Source organism: Schistocerca cancellata, chromosome 7 (genome assembly GCF_023864275.1).
Source record: "Schistocerca cancellata isolate TAMUIC-IGC-003103 chromosome 7, iqSchCanc2.1, whole genome shotgun sequence".
In the NCBI taxonomy this organism is placed as follows: domain Eukaryota; kingdom Metazoa; phylum Arthropoda; class Insecta; order Orthoptera; family Acrididae; genus Schistocerca; species Schistocerca cancellata.
In genome coordinates, this window is record NC_064632.1 from 56,137,154 (window position 1) to 56,158,878 (window position 21,725).

Here is a 21,725-nt window from a genome sequence, read left to right on the forward strand (position 1 = left end):
CTTTACAGCGCCTTTATATGGTAGAAATGTCTTTATGGAATCTTTCCCCGTGTTCATCCGATACGTCACTACAACTCTCTGCGAAGTAGTCCAGATGAGAGTCCATCATATGTATCTTCAAAGACATATTGCACCCCAAATCCTGATATGCTTTGATTATATCCTTCACCACTGCTTTGTAGTTAGTAGCTCTTCTTCTTCCGAGGAAGTTTTCCGACACCATCTTGAAACAGTCCCATGCGGTTTTTTCTTTATCAGTTAAACATGCTTCAAAATTTGCATCTTTCTGCAGCTCCCTGATTTGTGGGCCCACAAATACACCTTCCTTTATTTTTGCAGCTGAAAGACGGGGGAATTTGGTAGCTAGATATGCAAACCCACAGCCTGTTGGATCCAAGGCCTTCACAAATTGTTTCATCAGGCCAAGTTTGATGTGAAGCGGTGGAAGTAGTATATATTCAGGAGCTACCAGACTTTCACGTTGTACATTCTTTTCGCCAACTTTCCATCTTCGCCTGGGCCATTTCTTTTTCATGTAGTGAGAATTTCAGTCTCGATTATCCCACTCGCAAAGAAAACAGGAATACTTTGTGTAGCCTTGTTGCATTCCGAGTACCATAGCAATTACCTTGAAATCTGCACGTATTTTCCATTTGTGTTCATTGTATTTTAATGAATTTAGCATCGTTTTTACGAATTCGCAATTCTCTTTTGTCAAACTAGCGTAAGCTACTGGAACAGAGGGTATTTTTTCCGTTATGGAGCAAAACACCCTTCAGAATTGTTTTCGATGCATCTATGAAAAGTCTCCACTCCTGTGAAATATAAGAGAAGTTCAGCACTTTCATCAGGCCAGCAACGTCATTGCAAAATGGCAGTGCTTAGTCAGTTGAAAAATAAGAAATGAAGGCACGTTCTCTGTGTCTGAACACACTGATTTTAGTACTTTGGTGCAGTAGATTATACTCTTGTAATCTTGAACCAAGCAGCTGCGCCTTTTGTTTACTTCGTCCTAGATCACTTACTAAATCATTTAAATCTGCCTATGTTAACAAATGTGGCGATGACTCACTTGTGCAGTGATATAAAGAATCATCATCTGTGATTTCTTCAGTACTACGTATTTCACTGTCACTCGGAATTTGACCTCGAGCTCTTGAAGGTACTGGAAGCTTGTCGGAATGCTGCACTGGCATTCTTGCTGAAGGCAGATCTGGGTAAACAATGTGCCTCTTCGACTTTTTGTTGTAAAACCCTGAATTTTTGTTAGACAGAAATAACAATCAGTAACATGGTCCTTAGGCTCCCTCCAGACCATGGGAACAGCAAACAGCGCCACATTCTCTTTACCTTTCCACCACTGAATTAGTTTGCAGTAACATGTAGCACAACAGAAATGTGGTGCCCATTCTTTATCTTGGTCTCCTACCTCTACTCCAAAGTAATGTTTGTATGCTTTCTTTATGGCTGAAGAAATTTTCTTCCTATTTCTGGCAAAAGTGAACTTCCCACAGATGTAGCATAAGGTGTCCGGCTTATATCGACATCCTCGACGACGTGGCATTTCTGGAAATTTAAAAATACCACTTTGGTACTACACCTGTGTTAAATTAATAGTAGGGAACTAGAGGAACGCTGATGTGTAAAAACAAGCAGTCGTTTTACCTTCAGCACCAGGCTCAATCCGTTTACATACAGAAACTAAAAAATTCGACCGTGCTCGGAAATATGACAGACAGTTACTTGTCAGCCAAAACACCCACTCGTTCAGACTGACACAAATTGCGGCTAACACCACGGTTGTAAACTCGATGCACCTGCTCCTAGGAGGCGTGAAGCTTTACTGCAGAGGCAGCGACCGGCTGTCGCCGTTCGAGTTAACGAGATGCTTTGGCCTTAATGACATAGGTGTGGCGGAGGGATAACCTAATGGTGTCTGATTCTTCCCACCTGGTGATACACAAGAAATTATCACGTTCTATCACTACTGGATGCGGCAACATACCCGTATTTCTCTACAACGTCTCTGTGTTTGCCATGAATTGTGAATATAGATAGATATATACATATTACATAAAAAGTATCCCTGACAACGATATTTTGTTTACATATTTGAATTTCCCACGGTAAAATGGTCTAGAAGCACATACTTTAATGTCAGAAATAGAACCCATGTCGAACAGTGTTAATTAATGGTAGTTGTGTACTGCTTGCTAAATACCTTGCACGTCCTTACAGTTTCCTCAACGAAGAAAAATCACGTGTTCAGCATTCATTTCACAAGTCTGATGCGATCGTTTCCTCAGAGATCTCGTCTAACGTTGGCTCATTTGCACGTTGCCTGAATGACTCGTTTTCCCCCGCCTTTATACTAAAATGATGTAGGCCTTTTTGTCTCTTTCTACAGTTCCATACCTCAGTAAGTAGAAACAGAACGCCTATAGGATCACTCACTCATCAAATCTATGGATAAACTGTATATATACATATGATTAAGTTTGCAGGGACCCTCAGACCAAGAGTACTAGTTGCACTTGTCCGGTTTTCTTCATTAGGATCAGATGTCGCTCATAATGTTAGTGCAGAAAAACGTCAGATAAGAGTGGTATACTGCGGGCATCATATTTAATAGAACGTGAGATTGTGGTTACAGCTTTATGTATCCATCAGACGCAAATTGTAGGCGGTAGGCCTAAGTCAAACTCTGTGCTACTGAGAAGAATCTATCAAGAATCAGAGACTTTGCCCTGCAACTGAATCAATTTCATGAAAGGAGGTAACTAAGTACTTGGACTGTTATAGAACAGCAGTGCAGATTTAGCGACCCTGCGCCAAAAAGAAACCCTTCGACTATAACAAACTAAAAAAACCATTTCTATCAGATATTCAGTACCTCCAGAGAATTAATACACATACCGTTAAGCGAGCCCAAACGTTGCATTACGCATTAGAACCAATTTCTCGTCCTGCGAACACTGAATAGCTATATCCGTCTGATGGCCACTGCGGTTATAATGTGCTATTCTAAACAGGAAGGCAGGAAGGCGTCTGACTAGGAATGTCGGAACTGCATCCGAAAGATCCCAAATGTAGAAGATGTGGTTTGACTTATTATCAGAATGAAAATCTGAGTAAAGTAAAGGACGAGAGGGCACATAATTAGTAATAAGTGGAACTAAGTAGCTGAAAAAAATGAACGGAGCAGCTGGAAAATTGTATTGAAGATGAAGACGTCAGCAAAGGGACCTCAGTACACATCCCCAAGACTGCACATAACTCATTTTATGACGAAGCAGATAGGTTCTCATATAGCTTTAGTATTTAGAGAAGAAGCTGGGTAATAAAAGTCAGAGGGGCTGTATAAATCCTGCTGAAAGTGTACGGCGTAGGAAGCCAAAAAAAATTGAGACGTGAACAACATAAATACGAGCTACATCTGAAAAGAGTGCTCTTGCCATCAATTTCTACCTACGTTTGAATATAATTATTCGCACACGAATATACAAAAGTTGCAATTTTTATCTTTTAACTGGCGCCAGGGACGAAAAATGCGGAGGTTCGAAACGTTGTCCAGCTAACTGAGCTACATTGTTTTTTTCGTATTTTCTTGTATGTCTATCGTTCCCGGTGTTCGTCGCTCTTGCTTCTTTTCTTCTCTCTTTCGATTCTCGGTGGTGTCTTAATTTTGTGAGTGTAAAGAGGACTAAATTTAATTGGTTTTACTGCTTATTACTTCCTGTATTATACTCCGGACTCCAGCTTACAAGAGTAGAGCAATAATTAATAAATTAACCTCACAGAAGAAAGTGCTGCTTATGCCGTTAATCTTCCTGAGTTCCGCAAAGATTTTCTCATCACTCACCCTCTGTTTCAACAGGAAGGTCTCCTATGAAAAACTGCACAGAGCTGGCCGAATTGCTGAGTCATTTACGGACATTATGAAAAACATGACGCGACGAGGAACACTTCTGACTTTACGTCGCTTTATTACCACGATTTTTTTCCTCAAAGAGATGGTGCATCTGCGTACATTTAAAATCCAAATGTAAGACTGAACCTGTGCACAACAATCTGCTGTCACGAGTGAACTGGGTAATATGTCTCTGTATTTATCTTTGTGGGTAGATTGTGTTCACTGTTTGTTGCAACATTCCCTGTGGATCCTCAAGGTTTTGGGTCACTGCGCTCTGTATTCACAACAGTTCTCGCACATTGTCCAGCATGACAGGAGTCTATTGCTATGTAATCTTCGTTATGACCTGATCAATTTACAGTTGTCTGCTCATAGCCGAGCGTTCTTTGAATCAATGGTTCAAATGGCTCTGAGCACTATGGGACTCAACTGCTGAGGTCATTAGTCCCCTAGAACTTAGAACTAGTTAAACCTAACTAACCTAAGGACATCACAAACATCCATGCCCGAGGCAGGATTCAAACCTGCGACCGTAGCGGTCTTGCGGTTCCAGACTGCAGCGCCTTTAACCGCACGACCACTTCGGCCGGCTTCTTTGAATCCTTTGGAAGATCTGATTGGAGCTACAACATATGAAACATTCGTCTTCTTTGTTACATGAATGACAAAAAACATCTACTTAAGTTTATACAATCCATTGCCGCAGGAGTGTGTCGAATATTTACAACTACAAACTCTTGTCTTGATGTACAAGTTCAATATTAGTTCCATATGAGACTCGAATAGCACTGTTACCCTAAGTAGATGATGATGACTGCTTCATCGGAGGTAACGAACTGGGCAGACCGTGTCCATATGAGAATAGGATAATATCAACAGTGGAAGAAAATGATATAATGGCGGTAGGATTCCTATGGAAAGGTAGGTCTGAGAGTGAATTACTGAAAATAGTTCAGCGAAAGGGTTGCTCTCATCAGATTCGATGAATAGCCAGCACCATTGACAACAATAGTTTAGGTATACTTGGCAACGTTTCTAGCAGAAGATGAAGAGATGGAGAAAGAACACGAGGATACTGAACGGATAATTCAGTACGTAAAGAGAGACGAAAATCTGATAGTTAAGGGGATAGGAATGCGGTTGTAGGGGAAAGAACAGAAGAAACGGTTACTGGAGATATGGGCTTGGCAGCATAAATGAGAGGAGAAAGCCTAATCGAGTTTTGCAACACATTTCAGCTATTAATAGCTAACAATCTATTTAATAAGAGAAGGTGGTACAAATCAAAAAGGCCGGGGAATGCGGAAAAATTTAAGTTACATTACATAATGGTCAGGCAGAGATTGCGAAATGAGATATGGGATTGTAAGGCGTATCCAGGAGCAGACAGAGACGCAGATCACAGTCAAGTAATGATGAAGAATAGGCTAAATTTTGAGTGACTAGTCAGGAAGAATCAATGCGCAAATAAATGGGATACAGAAGTGCTACAGAATGAAGAGACACGCTTGAAGTTCTCTTAGGCTATAGATACTACAATAATGAACAGCTTAATAAGCAACTCAGTTGAAGAGTAATGGACATCTCCAAAAAACAGCAATCGCAGAACTTGGAAAATAGAACATACGTACAAGCAAGGTATAGAGGAAATACTTAAATTAATCGACGAAAGAAAGAAGTACAAAAATGTTCAATGAATTTCTGGATTACAGAAATTCAGGTCGTTTAAGAATGAAATAAATAAGCTAAAGAGTAAAGGCCACATGAAAAATGTTAAGGAATCGAAAATGAAATGTTTCTCGGAAATGCTGAGATAATTCTTAGAAAAGTCTTCGGTGCGGTAACATTAAGAGCGCAAAGGAAATTCCGCTGTTAAATGCAGAGGAGAGAGCGGATAGGTGGAAAGAGTACACTGAAAGCTTCTAACAAGGGAACCTTCCCATCGCACCCTCCTCAGATTTAGTTATAGGTTGGCACAGTGGATAGGCCTTGAAAAACTGAACACAGATCAATCGAGAAAACAGGAAGAAGTTGTGTGGAACTATGAAAAAATAAGCAAAATGTACAAACTGAGTAGTCCATGCGAAGGATAAGCAACATCAAGGACAATATGACCTCCGGAGCGCCGTGGTCCCGTGGTTAGCGTAAGCAGCTGCGGAACGAGAGGTCCTTGGTTCAAGTCTTCCCCCCAGTAAAAAGTTTTAATTTTTATTTTCAGACAATTATCAGAGTTCAGGCACTCACATATAATCAATTTCGCTCTAAAAATTCCAGGACGTGTTCAGATTTGCTTGGACATATGCAGGATTTGACGGTCTACACAGGGAAAAATTTGAAAACGTTAAAAACATATGTTTTGACAGAGCACAGAGAAAACTGTGCGACTGTGAAACTGTTGCATTCATTTGTTGCAGTTTATGTGACACACTCTTATGTTTTCATCACTTTTTTGGGAGTGATTGTCACATCCACAAGAAAACGTAAATCGGGCAAGGTAGAAGAATCTTTTTACCCATTCGCCAAGTGTGCAAGTTAGGTGGGTCGACAATATATTCCTGTCATGTGACGCACATGCCGTCGCCAGTGTTGTATAGAATATATCAGACGTGTTTTCCTGGATAAAATGTTTTCGGTTCCCATTGGAGAGGCACGTCCTTTCGTCTACTAATCGCACGGTTTTGCGGTGCGGTCGCAAAACACAGACACTAAATTGATTACAGTGAATAGAAACGTCAATGAACGAACGGACAGATCATAACTTGCAAAAACAAAGTAAGTTAACTTTTCGCTCAAGGGTAGACTTGAACGAAGGACCTTTCACTCCGCAGCTGCTCACGCTAACCACTGGACCGCGGCGCTCCTGTGTCCAGGTATACCTTGATGTTGCATATGTTGCCCATGGACTACTCAGTTTGTATATTTTGCTTATTTTTTCGTAGTACCACACAACTTCTTCCTGTTTTCTCGACTGATCTGTGTACAGTTTTTCATGGCCTATCCACTGTGCCAAATTATAACTAAATCTGTGGGGGTTGCGATGGGGAGGTTCCCTTGTAAGAGGGGCGAACTTGTCTCACGACATGACGGCAGAAAAACAGGAGTCGATAGGGAAGAGATGGATGATCCAGTAATGGAATCCGAATTTAAAATACTATTGGAAGGTTTAATATCACATGAGGCAGAAAGCATACCATCGGAATTTCTGACACCGTTGGAGGAAGTGGCATAAACCGACTATTCAGAGTAGTGTGTAGAAAGTGTGAGATTGGCGATATACCATCAGGCTTTCGGAAAAAAAACATCATCCACACACTTCCACAGACTGCAAGAGCCGACAAGTGCGAGACTTATCGAACAATCAGCTTAACAGCTCATGCATCAAAGTTACTGATAAAGATAATATGCAGTAGGATGAAGAACAAAATGTAGAACCTGTTACATGAGAATCAGTTTGGCACCAGAGAGGCAGTTCTGAGATTGCGATTGATAATGGGAGCAAGACTGGAAAAAATCAAGACGCGTTTATAGCATTTGTCGACCTGCAGAAAAGCGTTCGATAACGTCAAATGGCGCAAGATGTTCGAAATTCTGAGTGAAATAGGAAAGTAGGAAAAGACAGATAATATATAGTAATGTGCAATAACCAAGGGGGTACAATAAGACTGGAAGAACAAGACTCGAATTAAAGAGGGTGTAAGACAGGGGTATACTCTTCCACTACTCCAGCTATATGCCTACATCGAAGAAGCAATGACGGAAAGAAAAGCGAGGTGCAAGAGTGGAAGTGAAATTCAAAGTGACGGCATATTAGTGACAAGATCTGCTGATTTCATCGCTATCCTCAGTGAAAGAGGAGAATTACAGCATCTGTTGAACCGAATTAAGCGTCTAAAGAGTACGCAATATGGACTGAGAGTAAATTGAATAAAAGCGTAGGTAATGAGGTGTAGCAGAAATTAGAAAAGCGAGGGGAAGTTACGGAATTGTGCTACCTAGGCAGCTAAATAAGCAAAGACGGACGGAGCAAGGAGGACATAAAGAGCACAGGTAAAATGGCCATTCCTGGCCAGGAGAAGTTTCGAACGTAGATCTTAATTTGAGGAAGGATTTTCTGAGAATGCAAGTTTGGAGAACAGCATTGTACGGTACTGAAAAACTGACTGTGGGAAAACCAGAACAGAAGGGAATCGAAAGATATGAGAAGCGGTGCTACAGAAGAATGTTGAAACATTAGGTTGACTGATAAGGTAAGGAATGAGGAGGTTCTCTGCAGAATCGGAGAGGAAAGGAATATGTGGAAAACACTGACATGATGAAGGGACGGGGTGGTAGGACATGTATTAAGAAATCATGGGATAACTTCTACGGCACTAAAGATGGCTGTAGAGAGTACGATTTCATTCCTCATAATAAACCACGATTTGAAATGTTTCGGGATGTAATGTAAATCATTCTCAAAGTAATCAGATTCTGAAGTCTCTCTGAAACAAGGCAGAAGGCAATGTATCACAGGAGTGTGACCAAGTTTTATAAATTTATGGTAGTTCGAACATTACTACTCTTGAATACTGACAGTTTGAAGAGTTGACGAGATGTAAATTTCTAAAGACCCCATAATATTTAGTCTCTTTGATAACGTTCCAAACAACACATTAAAGAATGGAGCAAATGTGGACTCAGTGCGAAAACAGATCACAGCAGGTAAGTCAGATTCTCTTAAATACATACAAAATAATAAATAAACGAAGGGAAGTAAGATGCCTACAGTATTAATAACGCGTCGCCTCAACGGGGAACCATATACGCCGAAAAGCCTAGTCTTTAGATCACGTCCTCAACAGCGCGTTCGTTCAACTTTGGAGCGCAGTACTGAAGCGGTTGTTGGTAGCTTTCCGGAGATATGTCGCATCAGATATCGACGTACATGTCACGCAAGTTCACGTGCGAGGGACGTTAAATAAGTAATGTAATTTTTTCTGAAAGCGGATTAGTTTTATTCAGTCTTTCAATATGCCATATTATTCCTCACCCTTTTGGCTGCAAAACCTTATTTTTCAACATAATCTCCGTTCAAGGCGGATATCTTACGCCACCTTACTGAGAGGGCTCGCAAGCTCGCATGGTACGACTCTACTGATAGAAGCCGGAGCCAACGCCTTGCTGCATCAATAACTCCCCTTCATGCACGTACTGCTTCCCATGCACTGCATCATTCATTATGCCAAACAAAAGTCGGAAGGTGCGGAATGCGTGCTGGAGGACGAATGAGGAAGAGCAGTCCAATGAAGTTTTGTGAGCTCCTCTCGGGATCACAGGTTCGAGTGAGGCCTTGCGTTGTCATGGAAGAGGAGAACGCATTTTCCTGAGGGTGGCAGAGTACACGTGACAGTTGATGGTTGCAGCCTGAGGGAGAACATCATATACAGTAACACCTTCCGAGTCCCAGAAGAGTGTCGACATAACTTTACCGACTGAACTTTTTCTTTGGCACTCCGTAGATTGGCGTTTACTTTCTGGTTTCAAGTGAGGAAAATACGTTTTATCACCTGTAACGATGTATGAAAAAAAAATTGACATGGTCAGCCTTGCAACGCGCAAGAAATTGCTCGCGGGTGGTCCTCCGTTGCTGTTTATAATCAGTTAGGCGGCGAGGAACACACTTCTGACAAGGGAACCTGCCCATCGCACCCCCCTCAGATTTAGTCATAAGTTGCCGCAGTGGATAGGCTTTGAAAAACTGAACACAGATCAATCGAGAAAACAGGAAGAAGTTGTGTGGAACTATGAAAAACTAAGCAAAATATACAAACTGAGTAATCCACGCGCAAGATATGCAACATCAAGGATAAATAGAACTGAAGAGCGCCGTGGTCCCGTGGTTAGCGTGAGCAGCTGCCGAACGAGAGGTCCTTGGTTCAAGTTTTCCTTCGAGCGAAAAATTTAATTTTTTATTTTCAGACAATTATCTACGTTCAGGCACTCACACATAATCAACTTCGCTCTCCAAAATTCAAGGTCATGTTCAGATTTGCTTGGACAGATGCAGGATTTGACGGTCTACACACGAAAAAATTTGAAAACGTTAAAAACATATGTTTCGACAGAGCACAGGGAAAAGTGAGCGACTGTGAAACTGTTGGATTCATTTCTTGCAGTTTATGTGACAAACTCGTATGTTTTCATCACTTTTTGGGAGTAATTATCACATCCACAAGAAAACCTAAATCGGGCAACGTAGAAGAATGTTTTTACCCATTCGCCAAGTGTACAAGTTAGGTGGGTCGACAACATATTCCTGTCACGTGACGCACATGCCGTCACCAGTGCCGTATAGAATATATCAGACCTGTTTTCCTGTGGAGGAATCGGTTGACCTATGACCTCGCGATTAAATGTTTTCGGTTCCCATTGGAGAGGCACGTCCTTTCGTCTACTAATCGCACGGTTTTTCGGTGCGGTCGCAAAACACAGACACTAAAATTATTACAGTGAACAGAGACGTCAATGAACGAATGGACGGATCATAACTTTGCGAAAATAAAGAAAAACTTTTGGCTCGAGGGGAGGCTTGAACCAAAGACGTCTCGTTCCGCAGCTGCTCACGCTGATCACCGGACCACGGCGCTCCTGAGCTGAGAGTGACCTTGATGTTGCCTATCGTCGCATGGACTACTCAGTTTGTATATTTTGCTTAATTTTTCATAGTTCCACACAACTTCTTCCTGTTTTCTCGATTGATCTGTGTTCAGTTTTTCATAGCCTGCCCACTGTGCAAACTTATAACTAAATCTGAGGGGGGTGCGATGGGGAGGTTCCCTTGTGAGTACCCCAACTGATGGACGACTGTGTCAGTACTACCAACACATTCGTCCAGTAGACCAGTAACGTATGTGATTGTGATCCGATGATCACTTCGAATAAGAGTGTCCACCCGCTCCAAAGCTGCATGAGTCACAGTTGTGTGCGGCCGACCTGTACGCCGGAGACTCGAGAGGTTTTCGGTGACAGACACCTAGCCCAACGACGCACCGTGCTTTTGTTCACTGCCAGGACCCCGAACACATTCTGCTAGCGCTTATGAATATCTGCGATATTCTGATTTTCCACAAAAAGAAACTCACTGACAACTCTGGGCTTGGAAGTCACCTCGGTTACAGATACCAAATTTAAGGCTGCGAATTGAAATGTCATCAAACTATAGGGGCTGAAGCGGGAATATACTAAGATGTGACACAGCAAATTCTTCGTATTTCAACCGAAACTGGTCGAGAAGGAAAAGTTTTGCATTACACACTGATCGCCCCTCCTAAACGTGATCTGAGGGCATAGAGCATCCCAGAAGTGGTTCCAGGCCAGAATCATTTGGTGGGCAAAGCTTCAATGTTAGTGAACTCCTCACACCACTGTTGTACGATTCTGGACAGTTATCCTGCTGGAAGATGCATCGCCGTCGAAGATGTTTGGCATTCAGGTTCAAATGGCTCTGAGCACTATGGGACTCAACTTCTGAGGTCATCAGTCCCCTAGAACTTAGAACTACTTAAACCTAACTAATCTAAGGAAATCACACACATCCATACCCGAGGCAGGATTCGAACCTGCGACTGCAGCGGTCTCGCGGTTCCAGACTGTAGCGCCTAGAACCGCACGGCCACTCCGGCCGGATTGGCATTCAGGGATGTATGAAAAAGCACTCCGTCTTTAGGCCACGAGTGGCCTACCGAGACCATCCGACCGCCGTGTTATTCTCAGTGGAGGATGCGGATAGGAGGGGCGTGTGGTCAGCACATCGTTGTCCCGGTCGTTATGATGGTATTCTTGACCGAAGCCGCCACTGTTGCGTCGAGTAGCTCCTCAGTTGGCATCACGAGGCTGAGTGCACCCCGAAAAATGGCAACAGTGCATGGCGGCCTGGATGTTCACCTATCCAGGTGCCGACCACGCCCGACAGCGCTTAACTTCGTTAATCTCACGGGAACCGGTGTGCAGGGATGTATGAGGTTCTCTGTAATATTCACATGGTCCACAGGTGTAATTGTGCCTTCCATTTCTACCACAGCTCTCACGGATGCCGAGGTAAATGTCCCCGAAAGCATAAAAATGTACCCACTGGCCTGCACCCGTGTGGCGTTGCATGTTCCCGCAGCCGTTACAAGCGTGAAAGATGTCCATTGACACACTCTATGATCCCGTGGCTACTACAGTTACAATACACGTGGTCGTCGAGTCAGCGTGAGAAACGTAGGGACCATACGCTGCGGAAACCGATATTCGACGATGTGCGCCGAACGGTGTGGTCCGAAACACTTGTGTCTGCACCAGTATTGTACTTGCCGTCTAATCTGCCATAAATCACCGCCTATTCTGCTTTAAAACTTGGTCAGGCCTGCTATCTCCAGTGCCTGTGACGAGGTGTGGAAGTGGATCACCTTATCGCCCAGTCTTCGTTTCACCTTCCTGCTCCACTCTTCTTAGATGCTCACGAGAGCAGTAAGAGCAATGTCGATCAGCTTCTTCGTTTCCGCTCGCTCCCAGACACATGGCCATAGGAATTTGCCTTAATCTAGAAAAATTTATGTAAAAATTTTTCCTTTCTATCGTGACGGGCTTTACAGAAACCGTTTTAAAAGTGTTTCAGAGCAAAGACAGTCTCGGTTGCGAAATTATTTAATGTCAATCACGTGTTTCGCCTGTTTGGGGCATCATCAGATTGCGTAAATTTACACCATCTGATGATGCCCCGAATGGTCGAAACGCAACGTTGACATTAAATAATTTCGCCACCGAGACCGTTTTTGTTCTGAAATATAAAAATTAATGCAGATGAGTATGAGCAACAAACGCATAATGTTCGAATACAGCGTTAGTAGTGTGCTGTTTGACACATTCTCGTCGATTAACTACCTACACGTTTCGTTTCAAAGCAACGTGAAGTGGAATGAACACGCAAGTATTGTAGTAGGGAAGGTAAAATAGTCGACTTCGGTTTATTGGGAGAATTTTAGAAAATTGTGGTTCATCTGTAAAGAAGACCACATATGAAGGGCTTATTTCAAAAGTGCTACAAGTCCACTTTTGTTCAGTCTGAGATACAGGGTCCTAAAGTTAAATGATCGCTGAACAATCTGCAGTTGAGATACCAAGCATATGGCTTTCTGCTGGAGATGAACCTTTCTTTCTGTTTGTTTAGACCATTAATGTCAGAAGCATTATAGACAGAAAAGTGGAGGTAATGTACTTGTACCTCTATTGAAATAAGCCCTTCATATATGACGCTGGGCAACGGCCTTGCCGCAGTGGTTACACCGGTTCCTGTGAGATTACCGAAATTTAGCGCTGTCGGGCGTGGTCGGCACTTGGGTGACCATACAGGCCGCCATGCACTGTTGCCACTTTTCGGCGTGCACTCAGCATCGTGATGCGGCTTCGGTAAAGAATACCATCTTATGACCGGGAGAGCGGTGTGCTGACCCCACGCCCTTCCTATCAGCATCCTCCACCGAGGATGACACGGCGGTCGGATGGTCCCGGTATGCCACTCGTCGCCTGAAGACAGAGTGCTTTTTATATATGACGCTAGTACGACGCAATGTGGAGTGTATGGGTCCGCACCACGTCGGATTAAAGCAAGACATGAATGCATTACGGAGATGTTTCGGAAACTCAAATGGGAATCGCCAGAGGGAAGGTGACGTTCTTTTCGAGCAGCAATGTCGAGAAAATTTAGAGGACCGCCATTTCAGGTTGACTACAGAACAATTCTACTCCCGCCAGCGGAAATTTCGCATAATGATCAGGAAGGTTAAATTAGAGAGATTAGGGCTCGTATCGAGGAATGTAGACAGTCGTTTTTCGCGAGCCCTGTTTGCGAGTCCAGGTTTTAAATTGTAAGACATTTCCAGGGGCAGATGTGGACTCTGACCACAATCTATTGGTTATGACCTGTAGATTAAAACTGAAGAAACTGCAAAAAGGTGGGAATTTAAGGAGATGGGACCTGGATAAACTGAAAGAACCAGAGGTTGTACAGAGTTTTAGGGAGAGCATAAGGGAACAATTGACAGGAATGGGGGAAAGAAAAACAGTAGAAGAAGAATGGGTAGCTTTGAGGGATGAAGTAGTGAAGGCAGCAGAGGATCAAGTAGGTAAAAAGACCAGGGCTCTTAGAAATCCTTGGGTAACAGAAGAAATATTGAATTTAATTGATGAAAGGAGAAAATATAAAAATGCAGTTAATGAAGCAGGCAAAAAGGAATACAAACGTCTCAAAAATGAGATCGACAGGAAGTGCAAAATGGCTAAGCAGGGATGGCTAGAGGACAAATGTAAGGATGTAGAGGCTTATCTCACTAGGGGTAAGCTAGATACTGCCCACAGAAAAATTAAAGAGACCTTTGGAGATAAGAGAACCACTTGTATGAATATCAAGAGCTCAGATGGAAACCCAGTTCTAAGCAAAGAAGGGAAAGCAGAAAGGTGGAAGGATTATATAGAGGGTCTATACAAGGGCGATGTACTTGAGGACAATATTATGGAAATGGAAGAGGATGTAGATGAAGATGAAATGGGAGATACTGCGTGAAGAGTTTGACAGAGCACTGAAAGACCTGAGTCGAAACAAGGCCCCCGGAGTAGACAACATTCCATTGGAACTACTGACGGCCTTGGGAGAGCCAGTCCTGACAAAACTCTACCATCTGGTGAGCAAGATGTATGAAACAGGCGAAATACCCTCAGACTTCAAGAAGAATATAATAAATCCAATCCCAAAGAAAGCAGGTGTGGACAGATGTGAAAATTACCGAACAATCAGTTTAATAAGCCACAGCTGCAAAATACTAACACGAATTCTTTACAGACGAATGGAAAAACTAGTAGTAGCCGACCTCGGGGAAGATCAGTTTGGATTCCGTAGAAATAATGGAACACGTGGGGCAATACTGACCTTACGACTTATCTTAGAAGAAAGATTAAGGAAAGGCAAACCTACGTTTCTAGCATTTGTAGACTTAGAGAAAGATTTTGACAATGTTGACTGGAATACTCTCTTTCAAATTCTAAAGCTGGCAAGGGTAAAATACAGGGAGCGAAAGACTATTTACAATTTGTACAGAAACCAGATGGCAGTTATAAGAGTCGAGGGACATGAAAGGGAAGCAGTGGTTGGGAAGGGAGTGAGACAGGGTTGTAGCCACTCCCCGATGTTATTCAATCTGTATATTGAGCAAGCAGTAAAGGAAACAAAAGAAAAATTCGGAGTAGGTATTAAAATCCATGGAGAAGAAATAAAAACCTTGAGGTTTGCCGATGACATTGTAATTCTGTCAGAGACCGCAAAGGACCTGGAAGAGCAGTTGAACGGAATGGACAGTGTCTTGAAAGGAGGATATAAGATGAACATCAACAAAAACAAAACGAGGATAATGGAATGTAGTCGAATTAAGTCGGATGATGCTGAGGGAATTAGATTAGGAAATGAGACACTTAAAGTAGTAAAGGAGTTTTGCTATTTCGGGAGTTAAATGACTGATGAGGGTCGAAGTAGAGAGGATATAAAATGTAGACAGGCAATGGCAAGGAAAGCGTTTCTGAAGAAGAGAAATTTGTTAACATCGAGTATAGATTTAAGTGTCAGGAAGTCATTTCTGAAAGTATTTGTATGGAGGGTAGCCATGTAAAGAAGTGAAACATGGACGGTAAATAGTTTGGACAAGAAGAGAATAGAAGCTTTCGTAATGTGGTGCTACAGAAGAATGCTGAAGATTAGATGGGTAGATCACATAACTAATGAGGAAGTATTGAATAGGATTGGGGAGAAGAGAAGTTTGTGGCACAAATTGACCAGAAGAAGGGATCGGTTGGTAGGACATGTTCTTAGGCATCAAGGGATCACCAATTTAATATTGGAGGGCAGCGTGGAGGGTAAAAATCGTAGGGGGAGACCAAGAGATGAATACACAAAGCAGATTCAGAAGGATGTAGGTTGCAGTAGGTACTGGGAGATGAAGCAGCTTCCACAGGATAGAGTAGCATGGAGAGCTGCATCAAACCAGTCTCAGGACTGAAGACGACAACAACAACAACAACTATTTGCGAGTGGAACGAGAGACGAAATGACTAGTAGTGGTACAGGGTACCCTCCACCAAGCACCATACGGTGGTTTGAGGAGTATCTATGTAGACGTAGACGCGTTCTGTCAAAGTGAGTTTTAATTATACAATGTAGGCTTTCACGGCCTGTGTTGTCTTCAGTTAAAACTTCCGGACTGAGAGGCCGTGGTCCATCTATAAAATTTCAACCTGACGTTTCGTCTCCATCCTCGGCAGACATCTTCTGAGGTCGTCCGGCTACTGCCACTGAGGCTGCTGGTACTCTCGCATGTATAGAGCGCATAGAGGGCACCACCATTCGTCACGTGATGTCGACGGTATGCCTATCTTTGGAAGGCGTCATCATTCTCGATTAAGAGCAATCGATTGTCATTATGCTGGCGCAACGTCGACATCCATATTTTGTCCAGCTTTAAAACTTCCTCTTTTCTATTAAAATTATTGTGGTGTTTGTGAAACTCTATTGCTTCTCTATACATGCGCTCATGATAATGGGATGTTCGTGCTAGAACGATTGTCTCAATGGGTTTTACGAACAAATCGAAGGGGTGGCGATGGAAAGCCCTCTCAGCCCAACTGTTGCTAATTTACTTATCGAGATTTTCGAACAGTGACCGCTGCAACTGGCAGTAAAAAGCCAGCTAAATGGTACCGCTATTGTGATGACACATTTGTAGTGTGGAATCATGGTGAAGAAGAGCTAGATGTCTTGTTGGTGCACCTGAACAGTATTAACCCGAAGATACAGTTTACGATGGAGAAAGAGAGCAACGGTCAACTCAATTTCGTGGATGAGTCGGTAATTAAACGGGTGGATGGGACGCTGGGCCGCAAGATACATAGAAAGAACACCCACACGGATCGATAACTGCACAAGGAATCAAACCATCATACTAGGCAAAAAAGAGGTGTCATGAAAACCTTGATGGACAGAGCCAACAAAATCTGCGTGCCGGCTTACTTGCAAGATGAATTAAATCACTTAAGGTCAGCCTTCATGAAAAACGGATATACCAGCAAGGAAATTGATCGAGCCCTCCATCAAAGTAGAAGAGAAACCAGAACTGAAGAGCAACAACGGTCACCTACTAAAAAGTTTTCGTACCTTTCATTAATAAAGTCACAGACCGTATCGGGAGAGTTTTGGCCACGTATGGAATCGAAACAATCTTCAGACCCACCAAGAAGATTAAGGAATATTTAAGAACTTGTAACCTCCCCGAAAAAATGAAAGAAAATATTTAAAGTGAATAGACATCGTGCTAAGTGTAACCTCCCCGTAATTATTTTTAAATGATGTGAATTGAATAAAAATGCAAATAGAGCCAAATGTTAGCTTCCCACAGTAATAAAACTCAATGATAATAAAATGTGCAAAAATGTTAAGCCCCCACAAAATTAACGTTAATGTGAACCTGATAAATTTTATAAGGGCACCTGCGCTGGCCTTAGGCCCTGTGCAATAATTAATCTGATATATTGATTCTGGGAGGAAAAGCATAGGAAATATTGTTTCAATTGGAATGATTATTTTCTTAAAACGATTGCTTTGAAAACAGAAATTATTATTGGGGCATTTCTTGAACAAATTAATTACAATTAACAGATGTTATTGGCTGAGCGCAATGCTGCTTCATTACCTTATTTAACAATATACCTCGTCCCGAACCTTGACCAGAGACCCATGTCGACGCCCGCCGACTCCGACCGAGTACATCTCGCAACTGCCAACTCGCAACTAAACTACATGCTCTCGCGACTCGCTACGTACAACAACTTTCTCGCAACTGCGTCCAACACGCAACTGAATCCAACTCGCACTGAGCTCTCGCGCAGTCAAGCGCAGACTAGCAACGATAAATAACTCTCTGGTCAGAGATTCTGTCATGCCTCGCCATCGCTGGTACATATGAGACGTACGTGTTTCAAACTGCAAAAGGCGCCCGACACCCCCTAGCAAAACATGGGGTATACAAAATTCCATGCAGTTGTGGACAAGTATACATTGGAACAACGAAAAGAAATGTAAACACCCGCTTAGCCGAACATAAAAGAAACTGTCGCTTACGACACATCGAAAAATCGTCCGTAGCTGAGAACGTTTTTCGAGATGGGAACCCCGAAATTAAATTTAATGAGACAAGTGTACTAGCACGAACATCCCATTATCATGCGGGCATGTATAGAGAAGCAATAGAGATTCACAAACACCATAATAATTTTAGTAGAAAAGAGGAAGTTTTAAAGTTGGACAAAATATGGATGTCGACGTTGGGCCAGCAGAATGACAATCGATTACTGTTAATCGAGAATGATGACGCCTTCCAAAGATAGACATACCGTCGGCATCACGTGACGAATGGTGGTGCCCTCTATGCGCTCTATAAATGCGAGAGTACCTGGACGACCTCAGAAGATGTCTCCCGCAGATGGAGACGAAACGTTAGGTGGAAATTTTATACATCGACCACGGCCTCTCAGTTCGGAAGGTTTAACTGAAGAAAAAGTAAGTTTTGTCGGTGGATTTCCTCATTTGCGGCCCGGGTTGTCGCTAAAATGATTCCCCATTCGTCTCTGGTCCGCTTCAATACTTTACAGCGCCACGTGCCTTCAGCGACATCAGATGCCATTCAGTGATGATAACAGTTTGGCTCATTAATGTACAGACCACTAAAGCGACTCGTGAAACCAGAAGAGACATGAAAGAATTATGACAACATTTTTCGTAACAGACAACATGTAGTAATCTCATGAAAAGGAATCGAAGATCTATTCAGTTACAAAAATGTTCAAATGTGTGTGACATCTTATGGGACTTAACTGATAAAGTCATCAGTCCCTAAGCTTACACACTACTTAACCTAAATTATCCTAAGGACAAACACACACACACCCATGCCCGAGGTATTCAGTTACCTTTAACCACATAAGAAACAAGCGCTGTGTGCGGTATTGCTGAACAACCGCTACTGTGGAGGCACGTTCCGTTCGTTGCACAAGAGCCGGATAATTCCTCGGAAATTAAGAAATTCGGCCTTTAGTTGCAAGGTAAAATTCTATTAGTTTACCTAGGTTTCGATGCCAACAATGGTGTCTTCTTCAGAACCTATAAATTATCCCATACGGATGTTATACACTGAGATACATCATCAATCTAATGACTTCATATTAAGGAAAGTCGTGGTTCTTACAAAAATTAAATTATTTGTGGGCCAAGCTTTGGCCATGTCACAGAATAAAATTAAAACAGAAAAAGGACGCACAGTCATAAGATTATGTCTGTCAAAACTAAAACTATTAAGACAAACGTAGACGGAGCTACGCCGGCCAGGAATAAGAGTCACGCGTAAGCAACAAGGAAACTAACTAATTTATTAGTTACTGTAGTGGGGCTTCGCCCTCTTATTATAATATTTGAATGTAAATTTTCATGCCTTGACTTTGTAGCTTGTTCTCAGGTAAATTGCTTAATGTACTGTACCGAGACGTAGGTTTGTCCATTTGTAGGACTGCTTCCCGTCACAATTTGTTTACAATTTACGTTCGATCTAAGTAATTTTGAGACAGATTGTCTCTACCGCTCGCGCATGCACTTGCGCATGCGCTTGGCTGCTGGGCGAGCCTCGCCGCGGAATTGCTCGCGACGCCTAGTTTCCTAGTTACTTACGTGTGACTCTTTTTCCTGGCCGGCGTAGCTCCGTCTACGTTTGTCTTAATGGTTTTAGTTTTGACAGACATAATCTTATGACTATGCGTCCTTATTCTGTTTTAATTTTATTCTGTGACATGGCCAACGTTTGACCCTCAAAATAATATAGTTTTTGTAAGTACCACGATTTTCTTTATTATGAGGTCATTATGTATTTCAATGTGTAGCAAATGTCCTTATGGGTTAATTTATAGGTTCTGAAGGAGATACCATTACTGGCATCAAAACCTAGGTAAACTAATAAAATTATAACTTGCAACTGAGGGCTGAATTTCTTAATTTCTGAACAATTCACGGTTGCTGAAGCGCTGCACTATGCTAAAGACTTGTAATTCCTCAGGCTTCGTTGGGTGGCATACCGAACGCCGACGAACTAGAAAAGTTAAGACCGGTCTTGAGAAGAAGTCTGAGAAAACTGTTGCGCTCTTTAACTCTTCATATCGATGTAACTGTTCACAGGTCATCTTCGTTATTTAGTAGAGCTCCAGTTTGAGTCTGTGTACAGTTGTGTGGCCATATTGTCACACTACAAATCCAAAATGGTTCAAATTGCTCTGACCACTATGGGACTTAATATATGAGGTCATCAGTCCCCTAGAACTTAGAACTACTTAAACCTAACTAACCTAAGGATATCACACACATCCATGCCCGAGGCAGGATTCGAACCTGCGACCGTAGCCGTCGCTCGGTTCCAGACTGAAGCGCCTAAAACCGCTCGGCCACTCTGGTCGGCGTCACACTACACTCCAGATATGTCACCTAAAGTTTTGGCCATTGTGTATATTGTAAATACGATGTATTCTGTAAATCTTTAGATACTCTAAGTTATCTGAAACATACAAGAGCTTATTGATAACTGAGCTACGCGCGTTACGTATCAGGATGTGACACTATAATACCGTTTTCCTACCCAAAACTTTTGCGCATTATGTTTATTGCAAATATGATGTACTTGTTTTATTCTGTAAATCATTAGAAACAGTACGTTTATTAGAAATGTGATATGTGTTGTAAACTACACTCCTGGAAATTGAAATAAGAACACCGTGAATTCATTGTCCCAGGAAGGGGAAACTTTATTGACACATTCCTGGGGTCAGATACATCACATGATCACACTGACAGAACCACAGGCACATAGACACAGGTAACAGAGCATGCACAATGTCGGCACTAGTACAGTGTATATCCACCTTTCGCAGCAATGCAGGCTGCTATTCTCCCATGGAGACGATCGTAGAGATGCTGGATGTAGTCCTGTGGAACGGCTTGCCATGCCATTTCCACCTGGCGCCTCAGTTGGACCAGCGTTCGTGCTGGACGTGCAGACCGCGTGAGACGACGCTTCATCCAGTCCCAAACATGCTCAATGGGGGACAGATCCGGAGATCTTGCTGGCCAGGGTAGTTGACTTACACCTTCTAGAGCACGTTGGGTGGCACGGGATACATGCGGACGTGCATTGTCCTGTTGGAACAGCAAGTTCCCTTGCCGGTCTAGGAATGGTAGAACGATGGGTTCGATGACGGTTTGGATGTACCGTGCACTATTCAGTGTCCCCTCGACGATCACCAGTGGTGTACGGCCAGTGTAGGAGATCGCTCCCCACACCATGATGCCGGGTGTTGGCCCTGTGTGCCTCGGTCGTATGCAGTCCTGATTGTGGCGCTCACCTGCACGGCGCCAAACACGCATACGACCATCATTGGCACCAAGGCAGAAGCGACTCTCATCGCTGAAGACGACACGTCTCCATTCGTCCCTCCATTCACGCCTGTCGCGACACCACTGGAGGCGGGCTGCACGATGTTGGGGCGTGAGCGGAAGACTGCCTAACGGTGTGCGGGACCGTAGCCCAGCTTCATGGAGACGGTTGCGAATGGTCCTCGCCGATACCCCAGGATCAACAGTGTCCCTAATTTGCTGGGAAGTGGCGGTGCGGTCCCCTACGGCACTGCGTAGGATCCTACGGTCTTGGCGTGCATCCGT